The sequence below is a fragment of the Lycorma delicatula genome, chromosome 6, assembly GCF_047948215.1.
Source record: "Lycorma delicatula isolate Av1 chromosome 6, ASM4794821v1, whole genome shotgun sequence".
NCBI classification, from domain to species: domain Eukaryota; kingdom Metazoa; phylum Arthropoda; class Insecta; order Hemiptera; family Fulgoridae; genus Lycorma; species Lycorma delicatula.
Window position 1 is genome coordinate 110,656,889 of NC_134460.1, and position 13,813 is coordinate 110,670,701.

At 29.5% G+C, this 13,813-nt stretch overlaps 1 protein-coding gene across 2 annotated transcripts in view; it reads right to left on the bottom strand.

Moving 5' to 3' along the window:
• LOC142326787 (uncharacterized) overlaps positions 1 to 13,813 on the bottom strand; it is a 355,257-nt gene that overhangs the window by 140,499 nt on the left and 200,945 nt on the right. The window lies entirely within an intron of this gene.

The following is a 13,813-nucleotide window of genomic DNA, read 5'->3' on the forward strand; positions in this document are numbered from 1 at the left end:
CAAGGAATTAAGAAGTTATTTAAGCAGTAAGCACTGTCTTGAAATGGGAAACAAATCTTAAACAGAAATAATCGTGTTACATCTTAAACAGGCGGTAACAAAAAAAAAAAAATCATACAATTAAATGGATATATTTTATATTTCATCCAAAGTTACTAAAATAATACAAATTTTATGCTATAATGTAGTTTTAATCCCACCGGGTTGGTCTAGTGGTGAACTCGTCGTCGCAAATCCGCTGATTTCGAAGTCGAAAATTCTAAGGTTCTAATCCTATTAAAGGCAGTTACTTTTATACGGATTTGAATACTAGATCGTGAATACCGGTGTTCTTTGGTGGTTGTATTTCAATTAACTACACATCTCAGGAACGGTCGACCTGAGAATGAACAAGACTACACTTCATTTACATTCATACATATCATCCTGATTCATACTCTAATACCTTACGGTATTTCCAGAGGCTAAACAGAAAAAGAAAAAAGTTATAGTCCCAGTTAATGTGGTCGTAATCCAAACTTCATACACTGAAAACGTAGTTATAATTGATTTTTTAATAAAATAAACTAAATAAATTATAAATATGAAAAAAACTTCAAGAACTTAGGAGGAAGTTGTTCAGTTACTTTTACTTAACTACTTAATTATGATATAAATATTAAATTCATAAGAAAATTAGACACATAAATAAAGGGTAATACAATCGTTTTTTTTTAGAAAAACAGAAATCGTAAAATCTTTATTTTTACACAATTAAAACTTAAAGAAAAATTTGCAAGGCAATTGTTAATTTCTCAGTATCACGGCGCGCGTGATATAGCACAAGTGCTGTCTGAAAACTTGGGAGTGGAAGTGATAGTTATAATAATTGGTATACGTGCAAGTCCAAGGTCAAACGTAAGACAATATCTTACGTATCCTATTTACGCTCTTTCTCAATAAATTATTCTCTCTCTCTCTCTCTCATTCTTTCGACATACAGACAGACATACACACACACTACTTTTGCTGTGCATGCGCGCAACACAGATTGTTAGCTATACAATATACAATACAGTAGTAAGTTATTTATATTTCGTACTGACTTTACGGCAGCGTTTCTCAATCTGCGGATCGCGAAATTAGACTACAACTTTATACGTAAACAATAATGAAATCATTTTATGATTAAAAAAAATATAGACATTTTACTTACATATATAAGTACACACGCAAAGAAAATAAATTAGTAATTTATCCATACGTGGATTTATGTTAGAAACACAAAAGCAAATTGTTTTCAAGTGATAAAATACGATACGTAAATTTAGTTTTTAGCGCAACCATAGACGAAAAACTCTTCTCATAGATGTAAGACGTGGCGAAAGGAATTAATATTTTCAATGCTTCTATTGACTAAATTTCCATAACCATTTCGACGAGCAGTCCAAAAACGTTATCTAAATCTTCGGTAGTGAATTTTAGTTGTAATGTTTTATCAGCAGATATTTCAATGAGATAGTCGAAAATCTCAACCAGTAAATTAGCAACTGTAACAACGTTTTCACTAAATGGATTCAGTACTCACCTCTTCGATAAATCATTTTTATCTACCAGGAAATACTCCGCCAACTGAATTTTTAGCTCACAAAAATGCACTTTCATGCTATCCAAACTGTGAAGAATAATAATAACTTCATCATCCAAATTTTTCTCGATATAATCGGAAGTGATTGGAAACATATCATAATTTTTGCTTTTAAGGCGAATAATCCAGATACCCAGATACCAAGCTTTCTAATAAAAACAAACTTTGTCGGTAATAAAATGTTTTTCTTACGTGCATTTAAATTACATTTAAGTAGTTTAAATGCGAAAATACATCAGCTAAGTAAAGCAATAGCAAAATATACTCATTATTCTATAAAACCATTGAGAATGAAGTTTCTTTACCCAGGAAAAATATTATTAATTCATCTAGCAATTCCAATAACCGGTTAACTCTTTCGCGTGATAACAATGTGACTTCTGTATGGAAAAAAAGACATTTTTTCTTTTTCGCCCATTTCATCGAATAATTTAGCAAACAGCTCATTCCGATGGTCGACTTTTAATAAAATTAACCAATTTTACAGCTTTACAAAGAATTTGTTTGTAATTTTTCAGCACTTTTTTGCAAGATAAGAGTAGGTCTGTGAAAGAAGCAGTGCGTGCGTCCATTCCGTCCTTGGTATAAGATGATCTTTTAATTTTTTTCAGAAATTTACTGTTCTTTCTAGTAACCGCCTTTGCACCATCACTGCATACTACGATAAATTTTGGCCGATCTATGTTATAATTTTTAGAAGCTTCATAAAGACAACATTAAAAAGACACTGTCCTATTGCATGACCAATTATTTATTTACAAACCCACCGGATTGGTCTATTGGTGAATGCGTCTTCTCAAATCAGCTGATTTGGAAGTCGAGACTTCCAGCGTTCAAGTCCTAGTAGTCAGTTACTTTTATACGGATTTGAATACTAGATCGTGGATACCTGTGTTCTTTGGTGGTTGGGTTTCACACAACTCAGGAATGGTCGAACTGAGACTGTACAAGACTACATTTCATTTACATTCATACATATCATCCTAATTCATCCTCTGAAGAAATACCTGAACGGTAATTCCCGGAGGCTAAACAGGAAAAAGAAAGAAAGATATTTAAACACATTTTCTTTAATTAATTTGTTTCCCTATCTCACAAAACATAAGAACTGAGATATATTTGCCACATTTGTTGATTCATCTAATTCAACAATAAAAAATTCACTTGAACTCATTTTCTGAATTACCTGATTGCGAACATCAGCAGTCATGATTCGCCTTGATATTGTGTCGCTAGAAAGCAGATCCTTTTTTTTATCTTTTTCGCTTCTTCCACGCCTATTAAAATCCTAACCATATCAAATGCAGCAAGTAATATGAGGTTTTCTGCGATTGTATGGAGTTTGGACATCTTAGCTACTCTTAATGCTACGAGATAAGATGCTTTCAGTGTATTTTTATCAGCACGGCTTGATTTACAAATAGCAGCTTCTTGATTTCTAAAAGTACGTAATTCTCTTACGAAAAATTCCGTGGGTTGGCTTTTATGATCTTGCCTCTGTTTTTATGTTTAACCTCCAAGTGTCGAATTAATTTTGATGGCTTCATGCTTTCATCGGAGAGGGCTTGAAAGAAAACAACGCACTACGGCTTTTCATCCAATGAAATAATACCATAATTTAAATAACTGACATTGTACAATCTTCTCTTTTTACCATTCCATTCACTGGATTTAGATGACTCACTTCGTTTTTTCAAAAAATTTATCCAGTTTGCTTAAGAATCTAATTGAAAAAAAAAATTACACCGTTTGACCTTACACTAAAATAAACTTCAATTAATATTTTCAATGAAACTACGCTTTTAAAAACTTGAATAAAGGCACCAGGCGCACTTATTTTGCATTCGAAACAAAATTGACCTTCTACAATCCCTTACGCCTCTTTAATACTGCTGAGAGCACGACATATTCAAACGTATCATATGGATGTTCGAACATGACGCTATCACTATGCAAGCAGACCAAATTAAAAGGAGCCGTACAGATAAAGTTGTAACTTGCAAATTGCTCATGTTTGTAGACCTCATACATCCATTTTCATATCCATCGCTATCAATGCATCTAAACAGTTTTAACTAGGTTTCACTGGGTTGCGGTTGGGGAGGGTCACGAAATATTCATTATATATCTATTTTTAAAAATATTTGGGGATCGTGGAACTAAAACGATTGAAAATCACTGCTTTATGGTATTGTGGTAATGTTTTATTACATTTAGATTATTAATCCTTTAACTGGTCATGATAATAAAAATATCTTTGGATAAAACAATAATTTCCAATGAATAAAGTAATATTTATTTTATATTAAATTATATTTAAGAGCGATATTAATTCGTTACTTATACGAATTAATGAACTTATGAAAGACGAAAACAAATAGTATTTGTTCTTTGATGCAGAGTACCTAAAATGCATGAAATATTAGTAAGAATTGCTTACACTGAGGGTACTGATGTTCAATGCACAACCAACCGTCAAAAAGAAAGCGGAAAAGAAAAATCCCTTAACTAAGTTGAGTTTAATGTATTATTTTCTGAAATAATCTATTGTTTTATACTAATCTGATCAGTCTCTTACGGCTGCAAACGCATGCTTCTCCTAGATACAAATCAGAAGAACCAGTCATAGTTTCTTTCTCTGAAACTAACGATGAATGCATTCCTTATTCGGTTTTTCATGAAATTTCGGTTTTATTTCATGTAAGGATTAGCATTTTGATATTCAACAGTACATTTTCGTCAATGAAGAAGACAAAGATGAAACTACTTCACTCCTCACTTTCCCTAGTATATGCGGCAAGTGGTACTTATTATTCACGAGACTGGATATGCATTGTTGAGATGGATGTCGTAGATTTTATATTGTAAGAAAATTTTTCTTACAAGAATCCGAAAGTAAAATAATATTGGAAAATAAAGTATATCTGTAATCAAACTTCACATTTTGTTAGAGAACAGCTTCTAAGACGATATCGTAAAATAAAATTAAAAACGGTATAGTTTTAGAAATAAAAATTTCATGTGATCAAATTATTAAAAGTCACGATTTTGATATTAAAAAAAAATTACCCTTAAAATTGTTTCATAGCTGTAAAGAAACCATGGAGAACTAACATGAAAAAAATAATCGACTTTGAAGATGACTGTCGCTTAACTCTGTTTTTGTTTTTACTTTTCCGTCTAGCACTATAGCAGAGCTGTAGCTTTAGAAGGGAAAGTATTGTAATCGGTTCAATTTGGGCATATGCGATTTTTACCGGATCTTTATGTTTTGACACCTAACGAATCCAAAAAATCGGATGGAAATTTTCTGGATGTTCGTATGTACCTGTCTGTGTTCGGTCTTGCACTCATATCTCTAGGAATAACGGACCGATTCTGACCAAATTTGGTCAGATTACTTCTATATATGGGGCACTGATGCCATTACATTTTTAACTTAAAAGGTCAAAGGGGTGAGGCTGTACATGAAGGTCACCCTCAGTATCACGAGATTTCACCTAATAAAAGTCTTATTTTTTTAGGCACATTTATTAAGAAATGAAAAATAATAATATTTACAAAAAAAATTTGCAAAATCGCACTCCCCCCAAAAAAGTTATTTAAATACAATAGTGGCTAAATGAGTATACTGTGTTATTAGTATCCCCTCTTTCACAATATGGAGCGCTAGTGTAGTACTAACGTACAGCTGCTGTAATCGTCTGTATGTTGTGACGTCACAGGTTAGCGGTAGAATTAAATAAATAAATGAATATTTACAGTGCAAAAAAGTATTTAAAGAGGCCGCTAGTACTGCCACACCCGCGCAAATGAAATATGGTATGCGCGCGCACTTTAATTAGAATTATTGAACTGAATAAACAAAAAATATTATATTTAAATAAAATGATAAATATTTTAAATTAAGTTGTACGTGTACGTAAGCCGTGCTTCAGAAAAAAGCCGCATGATGGGAAAGTCCTACAACTGTGTTCAGTTTTTTTAATCTAGAAAATGACAAATCTCCTAACAAATTTTTCATCTACTATATTCCTCTTTTAAATCTTTCCGGTAGTAAAAAAAAACTTAAATTTTAAAATTACAGATAAGATAGTCACAAAAACGATTTGAAGCCTCTCTTTTTAATTTTATTTACCAGTCTTTGACTCTACCCCCCCCCCCCCCCAATAAAATACTGCGTTGCAATGTATCACAAAAAAATGCTCTGATTTGAATTTTATGAAAAAAAATTTGTTGAATTTTATATGTTTCTTATGTATATATTATATTTTTTTGGTGCTGATTTAAAAAATAGTACTAAAAATGACACTTCATATATTGTTTTTTCTTAAGTTAATTTTTTCATAAAAAATGCATATAATGTAATAAAATGTGTTAAAAGAACTTTTTTTAGTCTCCAGGTACCAACGTTAGGTGTTTGCTTCAGAGGATGAGATGAAAATTTTTGTAGCGTGTGAAAATGCCATGCCTGACCGGGATTCGAACCTGTAACCTCCGGATGAAAGGCCGAGCCGCTACCACTCGCACCATGGAGGACGACAATTAAACAAGAACCTGGAAAATTTTTAATGAATAACTCTAATTTATAAGAAAGAGTTTCTTAAACTAGACTTTGATTAATTATATATCATACTTTTTATTATTTTTTAAATAATATTTTTTATGATAACTTAGTCTAGAAATTGATGTCTCAAACTGATGAAACTGGTAAAAAAAATTTACGATTTTTTATGTAAACTTGTTAATCATTTGATATTCACGTAATTTGAGAACGTCTTGTTAAAATGTAGTAATACATTAAAATGCGCACAAGAGTATTTACAGTGAAGAATATTTGAAATTAATAAATATTTACTGAAAGTAATCTAGACTGGAAGGATATGTTAATTTCTTGGTGTACAACATCTGTCTCAATCTTTTTTATGATTGTGAAGCATGTAATGTAACTAAGGTAAAAGAGGGATTAATCAGTTGTTTTCTCTGTGAGTTATGTTATTTCCTAAAAAGCCAATCTCTGTGGCAAATAGAATGAAGGTTTGTTTCATTTGTATAGCAAAATATTATTTGAATTTTGATGGAATTAGCATGTCGATGAACAACAATATGTTCGGCATAGTGAATAAGCTATTTTAAAATTATTTTTAAGTCTGAAATTAGATACTAATTACCTTGAAAATACGATACTATCTGGATCTCATATCAGGTTACGTCAACCTTTTAGGTTATGGCACGTAATATAGAACCCCTTACAAATTGTATTATACAAATGTATCACACACCCCCATCTAAACAACCATGAAGAAATGTTTCAGTTTCATATATTTTTTAATTCAATAACAAATGATAAATACACTTAGAGAAATTGCAACGATCAAACATAGACGAATGAAAAGACAGCGAGGATAACGATGATCACACAAAGCTAATAAATTTATATTAAATCTAAACTATATTCAAGAGCACGGGTTATTCATACTGTAATAAGACCGGTATAAAGAACCTGAGTAACGGATTCCTACCAGTTAAAAAGAAAGTAGTAGAAAATAAAATAATGGGAGGAATCTAGAAAAGGGCTAAAAGAAACCCTTTTAGTAAAGCTAACAAGTCCGTTTAACAATCGTCCTTTGTAATACTGCTCACTGACACACATAAACAGATGTTGTTCCGTGAGAAGTTACCGGATCCAGGTTTGAAATCTCATGGGAAAATGTGAGGACAATCATTCTCATCCTTCGAGTTGGGACCCATCCTGTAGGTAAAACGGATAGCAGTATAAGTACTTCGGGAAAGACTAGTTGACAGTCTGCGAGAGAGTTTTAAGCCCTCGCTTAAAACTCTCAGTTATTATGCGAGTTTGAGGCAAGAGTATTCTGTGAGAAGGTGAGTGAAGGTGTGAATTTCTAGTGAATTAAGTTCGACGCGATTAAGGCACCTTAATCGCGTCGAACTTACGTGGAACTTACCTCGAACTCGCGTGGAACTTGTCACAAGTAATTCCAGTACATGAAAACAAGTGATTCTGAGTTACTGTTAGACTATAAGTGAAAGAGATAATGTACTAAATTTCATTCATAAATTGTTGGGTAGTTTTTTTTTGTGAGCAACAAAGATATTTTCAATAAAAGAACTTTATAGTTGTCTTTTCTGTTGTACTATTGTTATTAATACAAGACTAGCGGTTAAAAGTGTTGAAACTAGCGTTCATGCTTATGTCTTGACAATGGAACTGAATTCTGGTTTGCAATATTTAACTCCCAGTAAATAAATCCTGACGATTACTTTAAATTATATTTTGTATGTAATCACCGTTTGTTATTATTATTGACATTTAGTATTATTAATGTGGTTGTGATTACTATGATTATTATTGTCGTTCATCATTATTATTATTGATTTGTTTTATTTTATTTATGTTATACAATAAATTGTAATTATATAAACATTTTCAATTGTCAATCTCTGAATATCCGGATCGAGTCGCGAATACCCGACAATACTTTATTCTGCTACTATTGACTGGTTAGTGTTCGTTATCCTCATAGCTGTGAGAATGATACTGATAAATAAATATTAAAATATACAAACTTAAAAAATATCTGATAAAGAAACTAAATTACAAAGGACAGAACAGTAGTGACTAAAGTACACTGATTTTTGATAGGAAAAAATTCACAAGGGGGAGTGAAGCTGTAAAGTTTGTGTCTCAGACACATTTGCAAAACTGTATTTAACAGAAATTTATATATTAAAAAAAAAAAAAAAAAAAATAAAGATGATGAAACAAAAAGGAAAACCTTGAATATAAAACTGCAGACAGACGATAAAAAAAAATTATAGAACTTTTCCTGTCGGCATACTACGTAAATGAATGTCCAATAATAAGATAAAGTAAACATAAAATTGTTTATAAAAGCAAAACAAGCATGTCTAGCGATAAGAATGTCTGGCACAGTCGATAAAAAAAAATTATAGAGGAAAAACTTTATCATACGATAAACCATGAGAATAGAATATACGATTCAAAGAATTACGCATTATACAGTTAAATTATCTTCATAGACTTTTGAATACCCTATCAAATTTATTAAGAAAATTTTATTTAAGATGGAAAATTTTGTTAAATAAATCATAAAATTCATAAAAAATAGAGATATTTGTAGAAAAATACCTAATAAAATATTTAAAAAAAATATAATAGAAACACAATTTTTTTTAATTACTTAAATTTAATTTAAATCTGTAACCATAGTAATTAAAAATACAATCCAGGATTTTTATAAGGTGTGAGAAACCAGGTCGAGAAAATTTTATATTTCCAGACGTTAACCGGGAATCGAACCCGGGACGTTCAGTGGTAACAGACAAGAAAGTTACCATCTGTGCCACCGAGGTGGTACAGACACAGAGGTGGTTATTTAGAAAAACTTAATTTTATTTATTAATCTGGTACTTTAAATTCAGTGTAACACTTAATTTAACAATAATTAAAAAAAAAAAATTGAAACAATATTGTTTAAACAAACAGTAAATAGATAAATAATTGAAAAAATTTTAAAAGAAAGATAAACTAAAAAATTACATAAATATTTTTATCTGTGTAATTGAAAAAAAATTACGGGTCAAGTCTCGAACCACCGAACAGTATCTTTAACTAAATAATTACATCTTTCTTTTTCCTGTTTAGCCTCCAGCAATTACCGTTCAGATAATGCTTCAGAGGATGAATGAGGATGATATGTATGAGTGTAAATAAAGTGTATAAGGTCTTGTACAGTCTCAATTCGACCATTCCTGAGATCTGTGGTTAATTGAAACCCAACTACCAAAGAACACCGCTATCCACGATCTTGTATTCAAAACCGTGTAAAAATAACTGACTGTAATAGGACTTGAACGCTAGAACTCTTGACTTCCAAATTAGCTGATTTGGGAAGACGCGTTCAGCACTAAACCAACCCGGTAGGGTACGTTACCTATTTCCTATTTCTTTCATAAAAAAAATTAATAGATCGTAAAATGAAAATTCTTTTTGTTTCCCTATTTTTATATTACAAAAGAAAAATTTGAAACATTTACATTCGAAATTATTCATCAAATTAAATGTTATCATGAGATTTGACTAAGAATTATATGAAAAATTCCATCATAATTTTAGAGTCAATTAAATAATAACTTAACGATTTTTGTATTATACATAACCTTCTAAATAAATAAAAGAAACTGCGACAACTAAAACATTCCGATGATTTTTTAAAAGATTACAACGAATATAACGAAATATATTTTTATTCACTTTCAGAAAACCAAATTGAAATTTTAACAAACGTTTTAATAATCGTCATATTTTTCAGAATTTTACTTTATTTACTATAAAAAATGGTTTATGTAAATAACATAATAACTACTTTAACCTTTTTGTACTGTCACTTAAAAGGTTCTAATTTAAACTTAAGAGAATTCATATCATTAAATTTATTCGGTGTTAATGAACGTTTATCAGTTACGTAAAGGTTTTTAGTTATATAATATTCTAATGATATATTTTTAACATGGTAAAATTATCAAAGTTTTTTAATGTTTTAAACGATAGGATTAATTAAATTTACCCTGGTTTGTAGATCAGTTATTTGTTTTAATTTACCGCGTATATCAGTTAATTTTTTTTTCTAACCTGGTTTAAAAATGAATGAACCATAAAAAGATGTTCTACAATCTGTTGTACAATCTTCTGAAGTTTTTAAAAGTAAAATTAAGTAAAAGATCCCTTAATTATTCTCCAATTGATATAATTCAAAAATGCTTATTTTTTGAAGAAATTTAGGTAAGCGTTGGAAGAAAGAAATGAAAAAAGATACAAATGGTTTAGTTTCCATCGAATAGCTTTTTGGGTGAAGTAAAGTATTTAACTGGGTGTGGTGTTATGCACATTTACTTATTTATTCTGCAACCGCACAACTTGGTCGGTACGGTCAATAAATATGTCTACTCCAAGCAGGCAGTATCTAGGTGTAGTAGACATTACGTCATCACGACGGAGGCCATGTCCTCGGTTAGCATAGAGAATAAAATAAGTAAGATACAAGAGACATCCGACTCCGTTATAAAAAAAAATATTGCTATGTTAGTACGGAGTATATAACGTCTGTCTGTCTTGCTGTATGTCAATTACAACAACAGGCTGGTTATAGAAAATATACCCCGTCTGTAGGTCACATCACGTCAAATTTCTTCACTTCAGTACCTATCTTCATGAACACTAAAATAAGCCAACTTTCACTTGGATTTAAGTAATATAAGTTAATATATGCATATGATGTCGATAAGAGTTTATTTAAATGGTATATCTCATTTATAAACTGTCATTTATTTTATTTTTTTTACATAATACAATTATTTATGTATCAATATTTTTTAATATAACCTCTTCAAAAAAAAGTAAAACTGCAGTTTTTTTTTTAATTACATTGAATAACATATACAAACCATGAAAATAATTGTAAAAATCTGATGTGGACATCACATGACTTCCTTGTAAGCCTATTAAATTGCATATACACATTTTTTTTTAAATGAAAAGTACATAAAATTTTATTTCACTAATAACTTCTAATATATTTTTATTTTTTTTGTTATTGGATATTATTTATTGTAAAACTTTTTTTACAATCAGAGGTTAATAATTATTAATAATTAACATTTAAGTTAAAAAAAGGAGAATTCGGATGCGAACCTATGTGCCTTCCCCTTGCAAGATCCAAATATTTCATTAATTAAAGTTTTATTTGGCTATAACTCTGGAACCAATGAAAAGTAAGTACCACTTATGATATATCGTTGAGAAGCTCTCAACGAGGGCTTATTACTACAGTTAAAGAAAAAGTCCAAAATCCAGTTTTTTTTTGGATTTTGGGCTTTTTTTTGACATTTGTGGTCAAGTCGATTGCAATCAAAAGGGAACGTGCTAATCGGCTAATCGTTTTTGAGTTATGCGCGATACATACGTACGTACAGACGTCGCGCAGAAACTAGTCAAAATGGATATTTCCGTTGAAATCTGAAAACCGAAATTTTTCACGATCACAATACTTCCTTTACTTCGTATAAGGAAGTAAAAATCAACACTAATTTAACTAATACTACTTTTTCTTCATCTACTCTAAATTCCTACATAACTTAATACCTTCTAATGTGAAGCATTTTCTTCATTTTTTTTTCATGGCAATTTGTTTCAAATCTTGCTTTTTTCTATTTCATCATCTCTACAATTTCACTTGTGTTTCACCGGAATTTTTATTTGTTTATTAAATACCTGTTTAGTAAGAGTTGTGTTTCGTTGTCATTTGGCTATCGACCAATCCAAGCTGTATTTTTTCTATTTTATTGAATTATATCTTTAACCTTACTTATTACTATAATTTTCCATAAGCATTCATTAAAAAAAAAACAAATTAAATAAAAATAAAACATAAAAAAATAATGAAATAGCCCAAAAAATTTTATTTATAAAATAAATTGGTAAAAAATGAAAAAAATTCAGAAAGTCATTAAAAAATAGAACTGATGTTAAAGAGATTTTATAGAGAAAGATATCTAACACAAAATATATATAGTAAAATCTTATTTAAGAATTAAAAACAAATTCTTAAAACGTTTGCTCCGAGTATAGTCCATTATGTAACGAAAATTTTCATTAAAGAAAAATTAAAAGGGAAAAGAATAAATGTTAGATCTATAAGAAATAGGTAATCATAAAAACATGATGAAAATGAGATAAATTGATAAATTATGAAGTAAAATGGTTTATAAGATGAATTGAAGAAGAAGGATTAAGGCAAAATTTTTTATGAAGAAAAAATGGTTGATGGACTACATTTTAAGAAACAGAAATTTAATAATAAATAGTAAAAACGGTACGGGAAAATATTAATTAAAATAAAATAAAAAAGATAAAGTTAATAACTAATGCGAAAAAAAAAACAGAATAACATGAAACCAGAAAGGAGGTAAGTCTATAATTATTACATGTACGAGTATGATGATCACCAACACGAAACTAGACAGCAACATTAAATTACTATGTGTAGAGAGTCTAGGGTTGAGAAAACTATAGGCAATCCTTATATCGCTTGAGCATAATTATTTAACAAATAAAATAAAAAATAAAACAAGAGAAACCTTAGAAAAACCTAGAAAATATTTAATTCAATTATAATACTTTACAAACTAGATGGATGTGTTTCTGTAAGTAATTTTAATGTCTATTAACAAATATATTAAGAAGATGATGGCCAAATTTACGGATTGATTCTGGAAATCAAAATGAATAAGTGCACTATCTCGCTCAATTTTTCCTCTGACTGCTATTTTGTGTCTTTTTTTCAATAGAAATATATATTTTAATAAGGATTGAATTATTTTAATGAAATTGATGTACATGTACCCAACAACATCTACAAAATAAATGTTTGAAAATTCAAAAATGTTTATATCATTAGAACAATATTACTTTAGTACTGTCAATATTACTTTTACCTAATTACGTTTTTATTAGTTAAATTTTTAAACCTTTTATTATTCACAAAATGATACCTCTTTGTTCAAATAGGTTGAACTGAGAGATGGTTAAAATTATTTAAATGGTACGCAAAAATTATGCAGTCTGACAAAAATAGTAATAGTAAAAAATAATAATAATAGAAATTATCATTAATTACTTGTAATTTAGTGAAGGAAGTGAAAACAGGCACAATATTATCAAACTGCACAAAATTTGCCATCCAATATTTTTTGCCAATAACTTCAGCTATATCTCAGCTGTTGATCAATCGATTTAAACAAATATGGGGTCATTTAGTTTATAATAAAGTGGCTTAAAATTTTATCTATTAAAACAAAAATCGATAAAATTAATATTTACGGAGGTATTAATAATTTAAAAAAATTAATGACCGCCATTTTGAAATTATCAAATGTAAAATTTTCAAATTTATTTATTTTGTGTATATGTACACAATCTTCATTAAAAAAAAATCTGATGTGGACATTACATGACTTTCTTGTAAGCCTATTAAATTACATATACACATTTTTTGCTGCACTTCATTTAAATTTATTTCATTTGAAAGTAAGATACGATCCTGCAATTCTTTAATAAAGTGAACAGTTACACAATCTCTGAAAAAA